Source organism: Antechinus flavipes, chromosome 1 (genome assembly GCF_016432865.1).
Source record: "Antechinus flavipes isolate AdamAnt ecotype Samford, QLD, Australia chromosome 1, AdamAnt_v2, whole genome shotgun sequence".
NCBI classification, from domain to species: domain Eukaryota; kingdom Metazoa; phylum Chordata; class Mammalia; order Dasyuromorphia; family Dasyuridae; genus Antechinus; species Antechinus flavipes.
In genome coordinates, this window is record NC_067398.1 from 677113564 (window position 1) to 677132338 (window position 18775).

An 18775-nucleotide genomic window follows, 5' to 3' on the forward strand; every position below is an offset into this window, starting at 1 on the left:
GACCTTGAGAGTGTCCTTGTATTGCTTCTCTGATTTCCATCTGAATATTCGATTTGAGTGGGTTCTCCATAAAATAGTTTTTAAGGCAAGTGTACCTTAGGTATTTGAACACAGTGACCAGCTCATTGGTTTAGTGCTCTCTGAAGTAAAGTTTAAATGCTTGGCAGTTCAGCTAGAGAAAGCACTTCAGAGTCTGGTATCTTATCTTCCCAGTTTATCTTCAGAATTTTCCTAAGACATTCAAATGGAGATGGTTCAATTTCCTGGCGTGGATGTGAGTAGACTGTCCAGATTTCATAGGTATACCCCAGTGTGGTTAGCACAACATCTCTGTAGACCTTTGCTTTGGTAGCCTCCCACACTTTCCTCTGGAGGCTCCCAGACACTGAGCTAGCTCTGGCAATGCATGTATTAACTACATTTATGTATACATCCCTGGAAATTATACTGTGGAACTTAACCACATCATCCTGAATATCTTCATTTGCTGTAATGATGGTTCTACTTATGAATGGATCAACACATATGTGTTGATATAAACATATGTATGACCAAAAGCTATTTCCCAGTAGATAAATGTTCAAAAGATATGCACAAATAATTCTCAAAGGAAGAATTAAAAACTATTAACTATATAAAAGAATATTTTAAGTCACAAGCAATAAGAGAAATGCAAATCAAAACAATCTTCTGATTTCACCTTATTTTCTGAAAACAGAAAATAGATAGTTATAGTCAATATTGAGGGGTGGTTGGAAGATAGAAATCATTGATGAAGCAGTAAATTTGTACAACCATTTTGGAAGGCAATTTGGAATTATGAAAACAAAGTAACTAAAATGTCTATAAATTTATACAATAAAAAATATTTGAAGCTACACTATTTGTGTTATCAAAAAGTTGTGTCTTATGATAAGAAAGAATTGAAAATAAAATAAATGTCCATTGATTGAAGAATGTCTAAACAAATTCTGGTACATGAATAGAACTATTCTATTATGCTGGAAGTGCTGAATGTGGTGAATATAGAGAAACATCTACAATAACTGATACAGAGTGAAGTAAGTAGAGCCAAGAAAACAAGATACACAGTAACTGCAATGTAAATGGAAAGAACCACACAAAAAGTGAACGTTGCAAAATAAAACATATCCATATACATCCCTTTGCAGAGGGAAGTCTACATGACAACATTGCAAAAAGACTTTTTCTATGTATTATCATTTATGTTGAGGTTTTCCTCTTTTTAAAATACTGTTATTTGGGATGGCTCTCAGGATAAACATAGAGAAGAGGTCTTGTCAGATTCCTTCTATGACACAAGTATGACCTTGATACTTAAACTTAAAGGGAGAATCAAAACAAAGAAAATGATAGATCAATTTCCCTAATGAATATTAATGCAAAATTTTAAAATACAGTATTGGAAAGGAACCTAATGCAATGTATCAAAAAGATAATATACTATGGCCATTCTGAATTTAAAATGCAAAAATGGTTTAATGTTAGGAAAATGTAATTGACAATATTAATAACAAAAACAGCAAAAATCACAATTATTTCACTAGATGCAGAAAAAACTTTTCATAAAAAAGGTTTTTTGACAATCACTATTATTCAATATTGAATTAGATATTCTAGTTATAGCAAAAAGACAAGAAAAAGAAATTAGAGGAATAAATATGTGCAACGAGGAAACAAAACTATAATTTTTTGCAGATGTGATGGTTCATTTAGAGAACTCTAGAGAGTCAACTAAAAAAAAAACCCAAATATCAACTTCAACAAAGTTATAGGATATAAAATAAACTCACAGAAATCATTAACATTTCTGTATGTTACCAACAAAATCCAGAAAAAAACAGAAAGATTCCATTTTATATAACTGCAGATGGTATAAAATACTTGAGAATCTGCTTACCAAAACATGTATAGAAACTATATGGACACAATTATAAAATATCACACAAATAAAGACAGATCTAAATAGGTGAAGAAATATTAATTACTTGTAGGGTGACTAAGCCCATATAATAAAAATGAAAATACTACCTACATTAATTTATTTATCCAATGCCATATCAATCAAACTACCAAAAGATTTTTTAATAGATTTAGAAAAAATAATAGGGGTCAGCTAGGTGGTGTAGTGGATAGAGTACTAGCCCTGAAGTCAGGATGACCTGAGTTCAAATCTGTTTTCAGACACCACACTTTCTACCTCTGTGACCCTGGGCAAGTCACTTAACCCCAATTGCCTCAAGGAAAAAAAATCATTTGCATGAACAAAAAAATCAAGAAGCTCAAAGGAATCAGTAAAAAAAAAAAAAAAAGGAAAAGGAAGATAGCCTACAAGTGTCATATATCAAACTATACCACTAAGCACTGAGTAAGAAATACAAAGATTGATCAGTAGAATAGATTAGGTATAACATATACAAAGCAAATAATCATACAACTGTATTGATAAATACAAAGATTCTAGCTACTGAGGCAAGAACTCACAAACCACAAAAATTGTTGATAAAACTGGAACATAATCTGCTAGGAACTAGGTATAGTCTAATAAACTATATACCAAGATAAGTTCCAAATGGGTACATGATTTAGACATAATGACATCCACTCCTCAATTGATAAATGATCAAAGGATATGAACAGGCAATTTTCAAATAAAAAAATTAAAAATATTTTAAGTCATATAAAAACGGTTCTAAATCACTATTGATTAGAAAAATGCAAATTAAAACAACTCTGAGGTATTACCTCACAACTATCAGATTGGTTAATTTGATAAAATATGTAGCAATAAATTCCCATTTTAAGAAAGCATATATAATAAAAAAAGACATCATATTCAAGACTGTCCATCTTTTTTCTTTAAGGCTTCCTTATAGGTTTTCTTTTGTTCTCTCCTATGCACTTTTTACTTTATTCCTTTTTCTCCCTTTCCTCCCTTCCACCCTCTCAAGCAAGCTATAGTTAAACATGGATATATTTATGTATATACATACATATGCATATGCATGTATCTCTGTGTATATATTTTTATATGCATACACGTGCACATATACACATGTACATATATCTATATACACAATATACACATCTATATATATACATATATACATACAATGTATACACACATAAATATACATATATATATAAATAAACACATCTTAAACAATTTTAATATGGCTGACATATAATTTAAATTTCTCTCCTCATAGAATCTTTTAGTTTGATTTTGTTTGGTAATCAATAATTACTATTATTGCTTTTTTTAAAAATAAATTTTACCCCTAATCATTGTGATAGTATTTATGTGCCTTTTATTTTCCATCCCTACTAATTCTTCTACTTTAGTTCTACTTCTTAACTAGCCTTACTATTACTTAACTTCTCACCCCCACACCTCCTTATATTTTCTTCCCACCTTTCCCCCCCTCTTTATCCCACTCCTATTAATACACACACCCTTCTATACCCCATCTCATCTAATTCCTTCCCCCTTTATTTCCTTTTTTTAATTTTGAAGAGTGTATACATATTTGTTTTTAATTCTTTAACCAATTCCCAATGTGAATAGGTTTTCAGAACTACCAAGACCTCCTCCCCTATCTAATTCTTCTATGTTGGTTCATGCTCTTGAATTTCATCTGTATAGTATAATTACTATTTTCATCTTTTCCAAAATGGTTGTGCTTTTTGGAGTCATAGCACACTCAACTCTATTCCAATTTATCTTTTGTTACCCAATTACTACTGTCAATCTTAGACATAGGGTCTACATTTCCATATACAAAATATAAACAGTTGTCCTTAATGTGTCCCTTGAAATTAGTCTTTGATGTTGGCTCTATGTTAAATTTTCTATAAAGTTCAGGTTTATTTGAGACAAAATCCTAAAAATATACTTAATTTTGCTAGATATATTTTTGCCTACAACCTTAGTTTTTTCGAATGACAATATATAGTGTTCTGGGATCTGCATATCTTTCATTGTAGTTGCTGATAAGTCCTATACAATTCTAATTGTAGTTCCAGCATATTTGAATTTTTTTTTGTTGTTTGTTTGTTTGTTTCCTTTTGATACTGTTGCATGCAAATTTTTTTCTTTGATCTGGGGTTTTTGAAATTTAGCAGTGATATTCCTATATGTTTTCCTTGTCAGATCTCTTCGAGATGGTGATTGGTGGATTTTTTTTTTTTCTATTTCTAATTTCTTTTTTTTGTATCACTTCAGGACAATTTTCTTTAATTCTTGTATTGTTGTGTCAAGATTCTTTTTTTGGTCATAGCCAATTATTTTTATGTTTTTTCTTCTTCATCTGTTCTCCAGATCTGGTATATATATATATATATATATATATATATATATACACATACATATATATATATTTAATTATGTTAAACATTTATTCTATTTTTTTTCATTCCTTATATTTTATTTTGTTATTTCTTTGTCTCTTATAATTTCACTGGCTTCCCCTTGCCCAATTCTAGTTTTCAAAGAATCATTTTCTTCTTTAAGATTCTGGATCTCCTTTTTTAGTGTGTTGACTTTCTTTTCATAATATCATTTTTCTTGGATGGGTTTTTCCTTTTTAAATTTTTCCTCAATCTCTCTCATTTGGTTTTTAAAGTCTCTTTTGAACTCTTCTATAAATCCTTTCTGGGCAGGTAACCAGTAAACATTACTGTTTGGGCTAGGAGAGGATTTTTTTTTTTTTTTTTTTTTTTTTTTTGCTTAAGTATTCTTCTCTGACGATGATCTTCCCTATTCCCATAGTAACTTTCTATGATTGGATTATTTCTTCTTTGCCTGATCATTTAAAAAAAAAAAAGAACTTATTACTGAAATCACCTCCAGTTCTGGGGCTGGGGGTCGGTGCCTTTGGCTCCACTTCAATTTTCCCCTCTGGTCTAGAACCCAAAACCAAAATCTCCACCCTCCTATAGGAGCCTGCAGCTAGCATTTCTCTTGCTACACTGCTTCTGCACTCACCTGGAATGCTGGTTCCTTCTTGCCCAGGTCCTAGCAGTATATATGGATCTGAAAATCCTTACCAGCAGAATTTCCCTCAATCTTCCTAGATTTGGATTCATGATTCTCCACACTGTGGAGAAGGTATTAAGTTCCCATGGTTTGGGCTGAGGCTACCTCTAAACCCAGAGAAATTTTATTTTGTTTGCGAGGACATCTGGAGTAGAAATTTTCTGACCTACTCTGTCATCTTCCCAGAATAATCCTCCCCTAAAATATTTAAAGCTTCTCTCTCTCTCTCTCTCTCTTTCTCTCTCTCTCTCTCTCTCTCTCTCTCTCTCTCTCTCTCTCTCTCTCTCTTTCTCTCTCTTCTCTTTTTAAATAACATTTCTTTTTGTGGAGTCAAAGATTTGGAAACTAGAGAGGTCCATTAAATTGAAAATGTCTAAATAAGTTATAGTAAATGAAAGTGATGGAATTTAATTGTGCTGTAAGAAATAGTGAAAGGGCTGGCTTCAAAAAATCTGAGAAGACATATATTAATCGATGCAAAATGAACAAAATTTAGAGAAGGACGTATATAGCAACAATATTGTTTTAAAAAAACACCCCATAATGATCAACCATAATTCCAAAGAATTCAGTGATGCAAACATGCTATCCATCTTCAGATAATAGGCTTATAGACTCAGAGTACAGACTGAAAAATATTTTCTTTTCTTCCTTTTTTAGTGGGAGGTATGGGGAATGATTAATATGTGAGAATTCAGAACTGAAAAAATAAGTTTTAAATAAAAAAAAAAAAGAAAAATGCTACAAGCATCAAAAAAGGGCTTTTAGTTTTGATATAAACTGTGGGAGAAGGGTGGTCCTGGGTCTCAAACCTTCCCCTGGGAATGTAAGAACCAGGGAGCTGGGGGATTAAAGGTGCCATAGTCAGGGGTGAATGGGCAGCAGCTTTAATAGCTAAATCTGCAACCCTATTCCCCTTGGCTTGAAGTAAATCTCCCTTCTGGTGTCTTTTACAAAATATGACTGAAACCTCTCTGGGTTTGTGGACAGCTTGTAGTTTATAAAATTTCTCCATATTTAATAGGAAAATTCTTTGCTGTCAAAAGTCCCTCCCCTTTTTTCCCCATATAGCCCCTTGAGTATGCAAAATATGAAAAGCATATTTGGAGTCAGTATAGATGTTTATTCTCATTCCCTTCCCCAATTCCAAAGCTCTGGTTAGGGCAATGAGTTCAGCTTTCTAGGCAGAAGTCCCAGGGGGCAGTGGCTTAGTTTCCAGGGTGCTATTGAGGAGCTATTAAGTCATTGATGCCCTTTGGCTTTTAAGATGCTTTGGTGCCTTAGGATAAGTTTTGAGGCTTCTTCAATTAAAAGGGCTGTAGTAGCTACTACTCTAACATAAGAGAGCCATTCTAGGGTCTAGTTCCTTTGAAAAATAGGCAACCTGTCTAGCATCAGGTCCAAGACTCCCAGGGCCTGGTCCCACCTTTCATCTACATACAGAGTGAAAGGCTTTTCTAAATTAGAGTCAGGGCAGGGGCAAAAGTCAGTTTCGCTTTTAGGGTAAAATTAAGGGGTTTGATGGCTACATCTAGGAAAGGGTGGGACTGTCTTTTACCAATATTAAAAGTTTGTGCTTAAGAAATATCTCAATCCTGACTAAGGCTGGAGTGATTCACCCAGAGATTTCTTGATCCCAGAAAGAGGAATCTATTTTCTCCTAGATTTCAGAAAGAATATAGGAGGGCTTTGAAAGCAGCACAAAAAAGACCACCTGGAGGTCTGAGAAGAGAAAATTGGGTCCCCAATTTCACCTTTAAATCACATCCCAATGAGGGAGCAGGATAGGAGGGAATAATAAGAAATGAGTGTTAGGTCACCAAACTAGCAAGACAGAGGGAAAGTCTTTAAACAATTCTTAAGTTTTTCTTCAATACCCATTCTACAGAGGAAGGAGTAAATGAGAACAGAGTGCCAGAGCAAGAGGGAAAGGAAAGTCCCCATATCAAAAAGAAATTCAGCGGTTTTACCAGCCATATCCGGGTGTTGGGCTGTTATGGTGGAGTAAGCTTGACCAAGTCCTAAACTCCTGCTGGAGGGCAGGACATTGGGGGGGGAAGAGGGGGGAAAGCTTGTCCTTTTTAGGCAGTCTCTCCTCCAATGCACCTCCTGGTTGCACTCAGGGCAAAAAGTGAGGAGTTTCTGAAGACAGTTTTGGGCCCAATGGCCCTGTCCATGACACCTGAAGCATGAACTCTTATGTTTCCTGTAAATGTCAGCAGACAAAAGGTGGGCCTGTTCTTTGTTTCTTGCTCTGACTCTGTGGTCTTTTTTCTCTGCTGCAGTTTGTTTCCTATTATTAAAAACTCTAAAAGCTGTTTCTAACAGCTGAGTTGGAGAAGTTTGAGGGCCCAAAGCTGGCTTCTGCAGCTTCCTCTGTATATCTGGAGCAGATTGTTTAATATCAACATTTCCCCAGGAAAGATCAAATTAGAGGGCATTGACCTTGAACTCCTCAAAAAACTGAGTGGGGTCCTCATAGAAATGGCCAAATTTTTCCTTAGTCTGGGAGAAATTTGACATTGAAAGAGACACTTCTGCACTGAGTGTCTCTCCCTAAGAGTCTGCTGCTTGTCTCAGGGGGCAGAGATTAGAAGGGGTGGCTAAATCAGTATTCTGAGGAGGAGAAAAAGAAGTCCCACTCCTTGTATCAGAGGGATTGAGAAGGAGGGGCTGGAAAATCTCAGGATCTGGTTCAGGAGGTAAGGGGGATAGAGTTAAAGAAATATTATTGGACATAAGGTCTGGTCTTTGGTAAAGAGGTTGTTCTAGAAGGGATTCAGAGGGATGCTGATAAGGACTGCTTCGAGGTAGGAGGGATCCTGTGCTCTTAGAGGAGCAGGAAGGAGGGGGTTATTTAAAAGGTTAATATCTAATTTTGATTTCCCTCCAGCAAATTTAAGTAGCAGCCTGCACTGCTATTTAAATTTACACTTTTTAGTTTTGAGATCTTTTAAACCAAATTTGTCTCTGTTTAAGAAACAGCCTAAGGGAGAATCCTTAGGAATAGAGACAGAGGTAGATTGTCCTTTTTTTTTTTTTTCCACAAGTCTTAGATTTCCCAGATTCTATAGCGCCCTGTCCTCCCAGGTGTTCCTGGAGAGGGAGAGAGGTGACAGAAGTTCCCTGATTAAGGGGACTCTTGTCAAAAACATAGGAATTCTTAGTCTGGGTGTTCCCAGTCAAAGAATTCTGCTCGAGTGCTCCCGACAGCCCAAACCTTCCCGGGTGTTTGAGTGTCCCAGCTATAGAATAGACAGCAGCAAGAGAAGGCTTACCTTGCCCAGAATTCCAGGGACCCCCACCAAATGTTGAGGTGTGAGAAATGAGGGTTGAGAAATCCCCTAGCCAGTCGCAGGCTTTGCGAAAGAATTCACAATCCCGAATGAATACAGGTGGGAGGTTTGTGGCAAAAAAACCCCAAGTCTTTATTATATTGAGAAAATAATTCTCTCAGTGGGCAAAATCCTGTTAGGACTTTTTGCAAAGATTTGGAGACACAGCTTTTGGTTATATTAGGGTTTTTTGTTGCCCCATACTAGGGAGAAATTGAGGGACTAATTTTCAGTCCAATAGAGGGTAGGGATAATGCCCCAGGCCAAGATCTCCAGTTGAATAAGAGGAGATTACTATCTGGGAGTTCCCTCTATGAACAGGAGGATGGGGCCCCTCCCAGAACCTGTGAGGGTTTGAGACCCAGTACTACTCTTCCCTCACAATTTACATCAGTTTTGAGGTACTAGAGTCAGAATCATATAAAACCAAAGGTGATCCTGGAATATAATATTTCAAAAGTCAAAAGTTTATACACAGACAATAACCTACAGTAAAAGCTGAGTATAATCATAAAAGGAAAATAGATTTTTAATAGTATAAATTACTTTGAAGCATTTCTGATGAAAATATAAAAACTGAATAAGAATGTTGAAATACAAACAAAAGAAAACTAGAATGGTAAATTTCTTTGAGCAATTAAAAGACACTGTATGATAATGTAGAATTAACATTCTAAAGACAAATGTTTCTTCAGTTTTAAAAAAACAAACAGGACAGCAGGGGTCTTAGTGATGGGGTGAATAAGGTAACTAGGTAGGGGGGAGGAGAAGAAGGGAATTGACTGGGGAAAGCTTTTGTTTAACTTAAATGGGCCTTTGTTGTAGTAGGCCTTTGTTGAGCTACTCCCTGAGGCAAGCAGGGAGGGGCATTGAGTATCTTGTCCTTAAGTGGCCCTTTTGTTGTGCTTAAGTGGGCTTTTGTTGTAATGGGCCCTTGTTGAATTTCTTGTGATTTCCTTGCATTGACAAAATTATCATGACCTCACAGTTATTGTATCTAATCAGAAGGGCAAACTATAGTTGTCAACCCTTGAGGTTGTTTTTCTCCCATAAAAGAACCTACTTGTGCCCCTCTTCTATGCTAACTCCCTTTAGGGTTAGCCTGCTTACTTAGCATCACAGTGGCTAACTCCCATTAGGAATTTAGCCCTTAAAAAATAACACAATAGCTGATTCATTAGAAATTTAGCTCCTGGCATCTCCCCCTTTTGTTAAGGACTAGTTCTACTAGAGAATTTAGCCCATGTCTTTCCCCTTGTTAAGTGATAAACTCCCCTTTGGAATTTAGCCCACTAGTCAATGACATAATAATGAAATCTTTGCCTCTTGATTTGGAGATGGTTTAAGTCTACATATTCTTTTGAGACAGCTTGCATTGACAAGCCTGAAACCCAATACATTTGGGGGGGGGGTTCAGTGCTTCTGATCCTCATACCCCATTATTAGTTGAGGAGGGGAAGAATTGGTTCCATTCTGAAGGTTTTAAAAGGGAAGAAAGGGAAAAGGAGGAAAGAAGGAACTCCAAAATAGAACTTACCATTTCTCATTATTGGAGTGCTTGACAAAGAGAGCATACAGACATGGAGGAAGGTATGGAAATGGAAAAAGGGGGCATCAACTGAACCCCACTTTTATCTGAAAAGGACAAAGAAGGATTAAATACATATGCAAATGATGCGGGAAAGATTCCTTTCTAGATTCCCACCCTCTCCTAGTTAATAATGTAAATTGCCCTTTAACTCACAAATCCTGGTCCCTTTGAATTCCAATAGAAGATCTGACCTGTTCCCAGCCCCACCCGGATATGAGCCAACTTTGGGGCTACACCCGAAAGCCCCTCGAGCTAAGTCTCCTATTATAAAAAGTCCACACTGGGAACCCCTCTTTGCAGAGATTCCAAACGTGGCTACCATGTGAGGACCCTCTGTCCACTGGACCCTCTGTCCAGTGCCCTCCTTTTCTCTACCTTCGCCTATACTTTAACTTTGCTTATCTAATAATAAACTTCTTTTATCAATCTAGCTCTCTGGGCCAATAAATGCTTTTATTGGGAACTCGCGCGCTACTAGACCCCCTTGCGCCGAATCTGTACCCCAAACCTGCCACTAGACCTTAACCCTAATTTCATTTAGGTACCCCAAAGCTATACCTCAACACAAACACTTTGATAGTGAAATAATATCTATCTAAATAGAAAAATAAGAGGGAATGGGAGGGAGAAAAATATCTAGAAGGGAGTAGTCCCATGAAAATCAAGGGAGGATAAAAACGAGGTGGAGGAGGGGAGAGTAAAATAACTAGAATCTAAGAGAGTGTTTTAACTCACTTTAACAATGGGGAACAGCTGAACAAATTGTATATGAAGATAATGGAATAATATTACTCAGTAAGAAATGACAGTCAATTTCACAGAATGGTGGACCATGTGAATTGTCACCGAATGAAATGAGCAGAACCAGGAGAACAATTTAAACAGAGACAACCATCGTATTAAAAAAAAAAAAAATCCAACTTAAGATAAGAAAAACTAACTTTGAAAGACTTAAAATCTCTGACCAAAGCACTGACCTGCCATGTTTCCAGAAGACTTATGCTGAAGAATGTTACCTACTTCCTGAAAGATGAGGGATGGACATGTTTTTGGACAAATTCATTATGTGCTAATGTTTTGCTTGATTAAGCTTATTTTTAACAAAGGATTTTTCCCTCTTTCTCTGGCTTAATGGGGGATGGGATGGGGAAGAGCAAGTTAGCCAGTGTGAGAGAGAGAGACGGATAGATAGATAGACAGAGAGAGACATTAAAACCTTTTTTAAATACTCAGAGGAGAACAGAAGGAAGTTCAGAAGGAAATAGACAAGCACAACAGTTTGTAAAGTAATACATCAAATTTATATTTCTATGTGCATATAGAATCCTCTTTTTGTGATCTGCTGTGTTTATGGAAAATGTCTTTTTTGGTGTTTTGGTTCAGGATAAAAAAATTTTTTTTTAAGGAAAAAGGAAAGAAGTGTGCACAAATAAGAACTGGAAGAACAATGAATCTTTGAGGCTCATCAAAATGTTTTTGCTTCTTTGCAGATCCTGTCCTTTTTCTATTTTCATGATATCCTTCCTATATGTCCCTTTCTCTCTTCTGCCACTGCCACCATTCTTGTGCAGGTCCTAATCATGTTGTCCTTAGATTACTGCAGTCTCTTGATTGGTCTCCTAGCCTCCAAAACCTGAAGAACAGAGCTAAACTAATTAACACTCCAATCCATCCTATAATTAACTGTGTAACCTTTCCAAAGTGCAAGCTTTCCCTATTCAATCAACTCTTGTGCCTATTTCCTAAAATCTGTCTGCGTCTCTCTCTCTCTCTCTCTCTCTCTCTCTCTCTCTCTCTCTCTCTCTCTCTCTCTCTGTCTCTCTCCTCCTCCTCTCCTCCTCCTCCTCCTCCTCCTCCTCCTTCTTCTTCTTCTTCTTCTTCTCCTCCTTCTGCTTTCTGTCTCTCTATCAATTTCTCTTCCTGTCTCTTTCTCTTTCTCTTCCTCTGTCTCTCTTTCTGTCTCTCTCTTCGTCTTTCTTTTTCTCTTCCTTTTTCTGTCTCTTTCTCTGCTTCTTTCTCTTTTTCTGTCTCTGCCTCTCTCATCTTTGACTTCCTTCTAGTTTCAGTTTAAACCTCTTCCCTTCCCCAGTTCATCTTAATATTAGGGCCTTCCCTCTGAGTTTATCTCCATTTTATCCTATCTATATCATTTATATGTCATTTGCATGTTGTCTCCTCCATTATACTGCAAGCTGGGGAATAGAGAGCTTTTCTTCTCCTTTATTTGTATTACTCTAGCCCTTAATTCAGTGCCTCGCACATAGTAGGCCCTTAACAATAGCTAGCTGACTTGATTTGGTAGATGATTCCATTTCTCTGTTGAGAACAATGAGAATGTGAGGTGTGAAAACTATAAAAGACTGAAAGATACAAGTGCCATAGGCTATATATTCTTTGGATTCTCAGTGGCTTGGGCCACTGACCACTTTCCAAAGGAGAGCTGTAGCTGAGTCTGGCTAGACCCTGCAATGCTGGAGAAACTGAAGCAAGATAGAGATTAGAAAGTTTTAAATATTTTAATTGAATTTCTGAGAAGGAGAGATTTTTCTGGACAGCAGATCAGGGTGCCTCAAAGAATTCAGCATCAAACATGAGATTCCAGGATTTTTATATGGCTTCAGAGATCAGGGGAGACAAAGGCAAAGGGTGGAGTCCAAACATTGGACCATCAATTCAGTTCTGACAGGTTGAGGGTAGGACCATAAATTCTGATACATTGGGAGTAAAGGGGGTAGTCACTAGAGACAGAAAGTCTGAAATAAGAGATATGTAAGAACATCTCTAAGTAACTTATCTGCCTATGGAATGCTAATGGAGAGGGTTCCTAGCCCTAATTATCTCAGTCCTAATGGTCAGGAAAGGGGTTGGCAACTAGGGGGATTGAGGCAGAACAATTCAAAAAACTGAGACAGACCAATTTAGGGAAACTGAGGCAGAACAATAAAAGGAAATTGTGGCACAACACCACCAGATTGTCTGACTGAGGATGGGACAGGCGAGTGATAGATTGCCATCTCTCGCTGAATATCCATAAAGAGAGGATTTTGAGGGCCAAGGAGAGGGGAGGAGATGAAGAAATGACAGTGAGTGAAGGTCAGGGTCACATCAGAGATAATTGAGAATTGAAGGGCAAAAATAAGCATTGTGTTGAAGGGAGACTTAACAGGCAGGGATTCTTACCTTGACAGGCTAAATCTTGAAAGGTTTTTAACACCCTAAAATAGTGAGTTAGCTATGAAGTGGAGAAGTGGAGTTGAGAAGCATTGTGGGGCTAGGAGAGATACAACATGGCATGGGGGAAAGGAAAGGGGAAAGACACCATGAGGCAGAGTGCCAGTGGCAGAGTGACCCGAAAGAGTGTAGTCTGAAAATATTTAATAAAACAAAACAAGTTCATGAATCCCAAGTTAAGACTTAGTATTCTCCCTGAGCTGAAATATGACAGCCCTTATTTGAAAGCCTATTCCTTTTAGATGCTGATTTGATTTTCTGTTATTCAAAGCTGCTAATTTCTGTTACTTAAAACTAGTTTCATTTATTCTGATTTATGACTTTGAAGTCTGAGAATGAAAAGGGGGGATTCAATCTTAAAAAAGACAAAAAAACATTTTCTTCAGTTTAAGCCTGAAGTTAAGGGCTAGGAGGATGGGGAGGCAAGGGACAGTAAAAGATAATAAGTTTGCTAATTTTATATTATAGCTTTTTATTTACAAGATATATACATGGGTAATTTTTCAGCATTGACAATTTCAAAATCTTTTGTCCCAACTTTTCTTCTCCTTCTCTCATCCCCTTCCCCAGATGGCAGGTTGACCAATACATGTTAAATATGTTAAAGTATAAGTTAAATACAATATATGTATACATGTCCACACAGTTATTTTGCTGTACAAAAAGAATCGGACTTTGAAATAGTGTACTATTAGCCTGTGAAGTAAATAAATGCAGGCGGACAAAAATATAGGGGTTGGGAATTCTATGTAGTGGTTCACACTCATTTCCCAGAGTTCTTTCACTGGGTGTAACTGGTTCAATTCATTACTGCTCTATTGGAATTTATTTGGTTCATCTCATTGCTGGAGATGGCTACATCATCAGAATTCATCATCATATAGTATTGTTGTTGAAGTATATAATGATCTTCTGGTCCTGCTCATTTCACTCAGCATCAGTTCCTGTGAGTCTCTCCAGGCCTTTCTGAAATCATCGTGTTGGTCATTTCTTACAGAACAATAATATTCCATAATATTCATATACCACAATTTGTTCAGCCATTCTCCAATTGATGGGCATCCACTCAGTTTCCAGTTTCTGGCCACTACAAACAGGGCTGCCACAAACATTTGGCACATACAGGTCCCTTTCCCTTCTTTAAGATCTCTTTGGGGTATAAGCCCAATAGAAACACTGCTACATCAAAGGGTATGCACAGTTTGATAACTTTTTGAGCATAGTTCCAAATTGCTCTCCAGAATGGCTGGATGTGTTCACAATTCCACCAACAATGTATCAGTGTCCCTGTTTTCCCACATCCTCTCCAACATTCTGCATTATCTTTCCCTGTCATTCTAGCCAATCTGACAGGTGTATAGTGGTATCCCAGAGTTGTCTTCATTTGCATTTCTCTGATTAATAATGATTTGGAGCACTTTTTCATATGGCTAGAAATAGTTTCAGTTTCTTCGTCTGAGAATTGTCTGTTCATATCCTTTGACCATTTATCAACTAGAGAATGGCTTCATTTATAAGTTTGCTATTTTAAATAATTTTCTTTGATGCATTTGCCTAAATACAATTTGATACACACATATCCTTGTACCTTCTTGTTTTGAGCCCAGTATCAGAAAAACTTCTGACAGCTTTTCTAAGAGTCCAGAGGAAGACAGAGTTTGTGGTTATTTTAGCATGAGGTTATTTACATTATAAAAGCAGAGGATTTCTGCAGTTGTTGCTACTACAAGGGCTAATAGGAAGAGAGGTCCCAAGAAAAACATATTAAAGCATCTTTGTTTTTCTGGGGCTTCTCTTTCAATGGTGCTGGGAGCAGGGTGAACATTCATAATGTAGGGAAATCTTTTTGTATTGTACAGAGAAGTTTGGAGAATATTGTCTGAATCTGTCAGATGTAGTACATAGAATTTAGAAAAATAATATATGCAATATAAATGGACATGACCAAACAATTAAAACTGGATGCAATGAAATTATAATGATAAAACTTGGTCCCAATAAAAGTACAAAAGTGCATCTTCCTTTTATCTTTGCAGAGATGGGCTACTAGAAACATGGAACATTGCAGATAATAATGAATTTGAACAAAAAGTTAATTTAGTGAACATTTTTTTCTCTCATTTTTATTCTTTATTATAAGGAATGCTCTCTGTGAAGGGGATAAGTGAAGGGCTTATTGGGAAATCTGTTAGAAAAAAATAAAGATATCAACAACCCTGAGAGAGTAAGCAACAACATTGTAAAGAAAAATAACTAACTCATGCTCAATGTCAACTTCAATGTCACACTTCAACTTTAAAGGACTAGTGACTAGACCTGTTATACACCTCCTGGACACAGAAGTGATAGACTCAAGAAACAAAATAAAACATATATTTTCTTTCTTTAAAAAAAAAAAACATTCATTCATTCATTCATTCATTTATTTATTTATTGTTGCATTTGAGTTCCAATCTATTTCTCTCCCTTTTCCCCAAACCTGCACTAGAGCAGAGCTACTTAAAACCTTTTCTGCTCATCATCCTTTTTGCCCAGGAAATTTTTATATGACCCTGGGGTATATAGGTATATAAAATAAGTACATAAATCTAAATTTACTAATAAAATCATAATTTTCTGATCCCCACATTCAGTTATATGACTCTATATGAAATCCTACAGTTTAAGAAGCTTTGCACCAGAGAAGGCCAGTGTATGTGCGAGTGTATGTATGTATGTGTGAGAAAGAAACTATACAACACACAGTTCCATATATCAGTTCTTTCTCTGGAGGTGGATAGCATTTTATTTCATAGGTTCTTTGTAGTTGATTTGAATATTCACATAATTCAGAATAGTTTAATCATTCATATTTATTCTTCAAACAATATTACTGTTATTTTATACACTGTTCTCTTGGTTCTGTTCATTTCATTCTCCATTATTTCATGCAAATCTTTCCATGTTTTCTTAAAATCAACCTGCTCATCATTTGTTATAGTACAGCAGTACTCCATCTCAAACATAAGTTATCTATCCATCCTCCAATTAATGGATGTCCCTTCAATTTCCAGTTCTTTGCTAAACACAGAGCTGCTATAAATATTTTAGAACATATAAATTCTTTTCCTTTTTCCTTGATCATCTTGGAAAACAGATCTTATAATGGCATTGATGGGTTAAAGAACACATACAATTTTATAACTCTTTGGGCATAATTCTAGATTGTTTTTCAAAATGGTTGAATCAGTTCACAATTCCACCAGTTAGTGTCCTAATTTTTCTATATCACCTCAAATATTTGTCGTTTTCCTCTTCTATCATTTAAGCCAATCTGGTAGGTGTTAAGATGGTATCTCAAAATTGTTTTAATTTGCATTTTTCTTATCAATAATAAAGGCAGCTAGGTGATATAGTGAATGTAGTGCCACTCCTGAAATCAGGAAGATTTTGTCTTCCTGAGTTCAAATCTGGCCTTACTTACTAGCTGTGTAGCCTCAGGCAAGTTGATCTTATTTTGGTAAATGGCATAAGAAATTGTTTTACATTTAATTTCTACTATACTGCTTTCAAGTTTCCCCAACAATTTTTTTTTTTTTTTTTACAAAATAGTGAATTCTTATTCTGAGAACTTAAATCTATACATCTATCAAACACAAAATTACCATAATTATTTATGACTGTGTATTTACTCTATTCCACAGATCCACCATTCTATTTCTTAGCCAGTAACATACAATTTTTGATAATTATGGCCATATAATAAAGTTTAATATCTGGCACTACTAGACCTCCTTCTTTTTCCTTAGTTCTTTTGTTCTTCCAAATTAATTTTGTTAGTATTTTTTGTATCTTAATAGATATTTTTGGATAATTTAATTGGGATGACACTGAATAAGTATATTAATTAAGGTAGAATTGTCATTTTTCTTATATTGGCTCAGCCCACCCATGAACAATTTTTCCAGTTATTTAAATCTGGCTTTATTTGTATAAAAAGTGCTTTATAATTATGTTCATATAATTCTGGACTTGTCTTAGCAGGTATGCTCACAGGAATTTTACATTATCTATGGTATTAAGTGAATTGTTTCTTACTATCTCTTCTTGCAGGGCTTTGTTGCTGATATAAAGAAATTCTAATAATTTATGTGAACTTATTTTAAATGCTGCTACTTTGCTCAAATTATTATTTTTTTCTACTACCAGCTTTTTTAGTTAAATTTCTTTTTTTTCCAATGGGCATATATTTTTATTATTATAACTTTTTATTGACAAATCATATGCATGGGTAGTTTTTTACATTATTCCTTGCACTCACTTCTGTTCTGACTTTTCCCTTCCCTCCTTTCATCCCCTCCCCTAGATGGCAGGCAGTCTTATACATGTTAAATGTTATAGTATATTCTAGATACAATATATGTATGCAGAACCATGCAGTTCTCTTGTTGCACAAGAAAAATTGGATTCAGAAGGTAAAAATAACCCAGGAAGAAAAACAAAAATGCAAACCGTTTGCATTTAATATTGATATTGCTTCATTATCTATGCTACCTTTAGCAAGATATAGTGCCCTTCCTTATCTCTTTTAATTAGATCAATTTTTGCTTTTGTTTGATCTGAGATCAGGATGGCTACCCCTGCTTTTTTGACTTCACCTGAAGCATAATAGATTCTGCTCCAACTTTTTACCTTTACTCTGTATATATCTCCTTCCTTCAAGTGTGTTTCCTGTAAACAATATATTGTAGGATTCTAGCTTTTAATCCAGTCTGCTAATCACTTCCTCTTTATACAGGAGTTTACCCCATTCACATTTATGATTAAAATGACTAATTCTATATTAGTTGTTGCCATCTTGTTAACCACTGCTTATGTTTTTCTCCTTTCCTTCCTCCTCACCTCCCTCCCCAGTATTAAACTTGTGAGCACCACTTGCTTCTCACAGTCCTTCCTTTTTAGTATCCCTCTCCCCATCTTAGAGTTTGTCCCCCTATCTTACCCCTTTTCCTCACAATTTCTTTTTTCCCTTCTGCTTAGCTTACTCCTTTCCTTTTCACTTTTCCCTTTCCACTTTTCAATGAGGTGGGAGAGAGAGTAAGATACACTCTATGTTCACCCCCCTCCATTCTTTCTCTCAGATATAATAGGTTTCCTTTGTCTCTCCATGAGATGTAGTACCCCCATTTTATCCTTTTTCTGGTACAATTTCCTTTCCACTTCCAGTTTCTAGAACAAATTTTACATATGTTCTTTATATATCTTTATAACAGAAATATAATTCCCAAGATTTCTTTTTACCTTTTTAGGTTTCTCCTGAGTCCTATATTTGGAGATCAAACTTTTTGTTTAATTCTAGTTTTTCTTTGAATGTCCATCTTCTTCCCTGGGAAAAAATGCTCATTTTGGCTGGGTAAGTTATTTTTGGCTGCATACCAAATTCCTTAGCCTTTAAGAATATCAGATTCCAGGCCCTTCTATCCTTTAATGTGTATGCTGCTAGATCCTGAGTAATCCTTATTGTGGCTCCTCTACATTTGAATTGATTTTTTTCTAGCAGCTTGTAGTATTTTTTCCTTG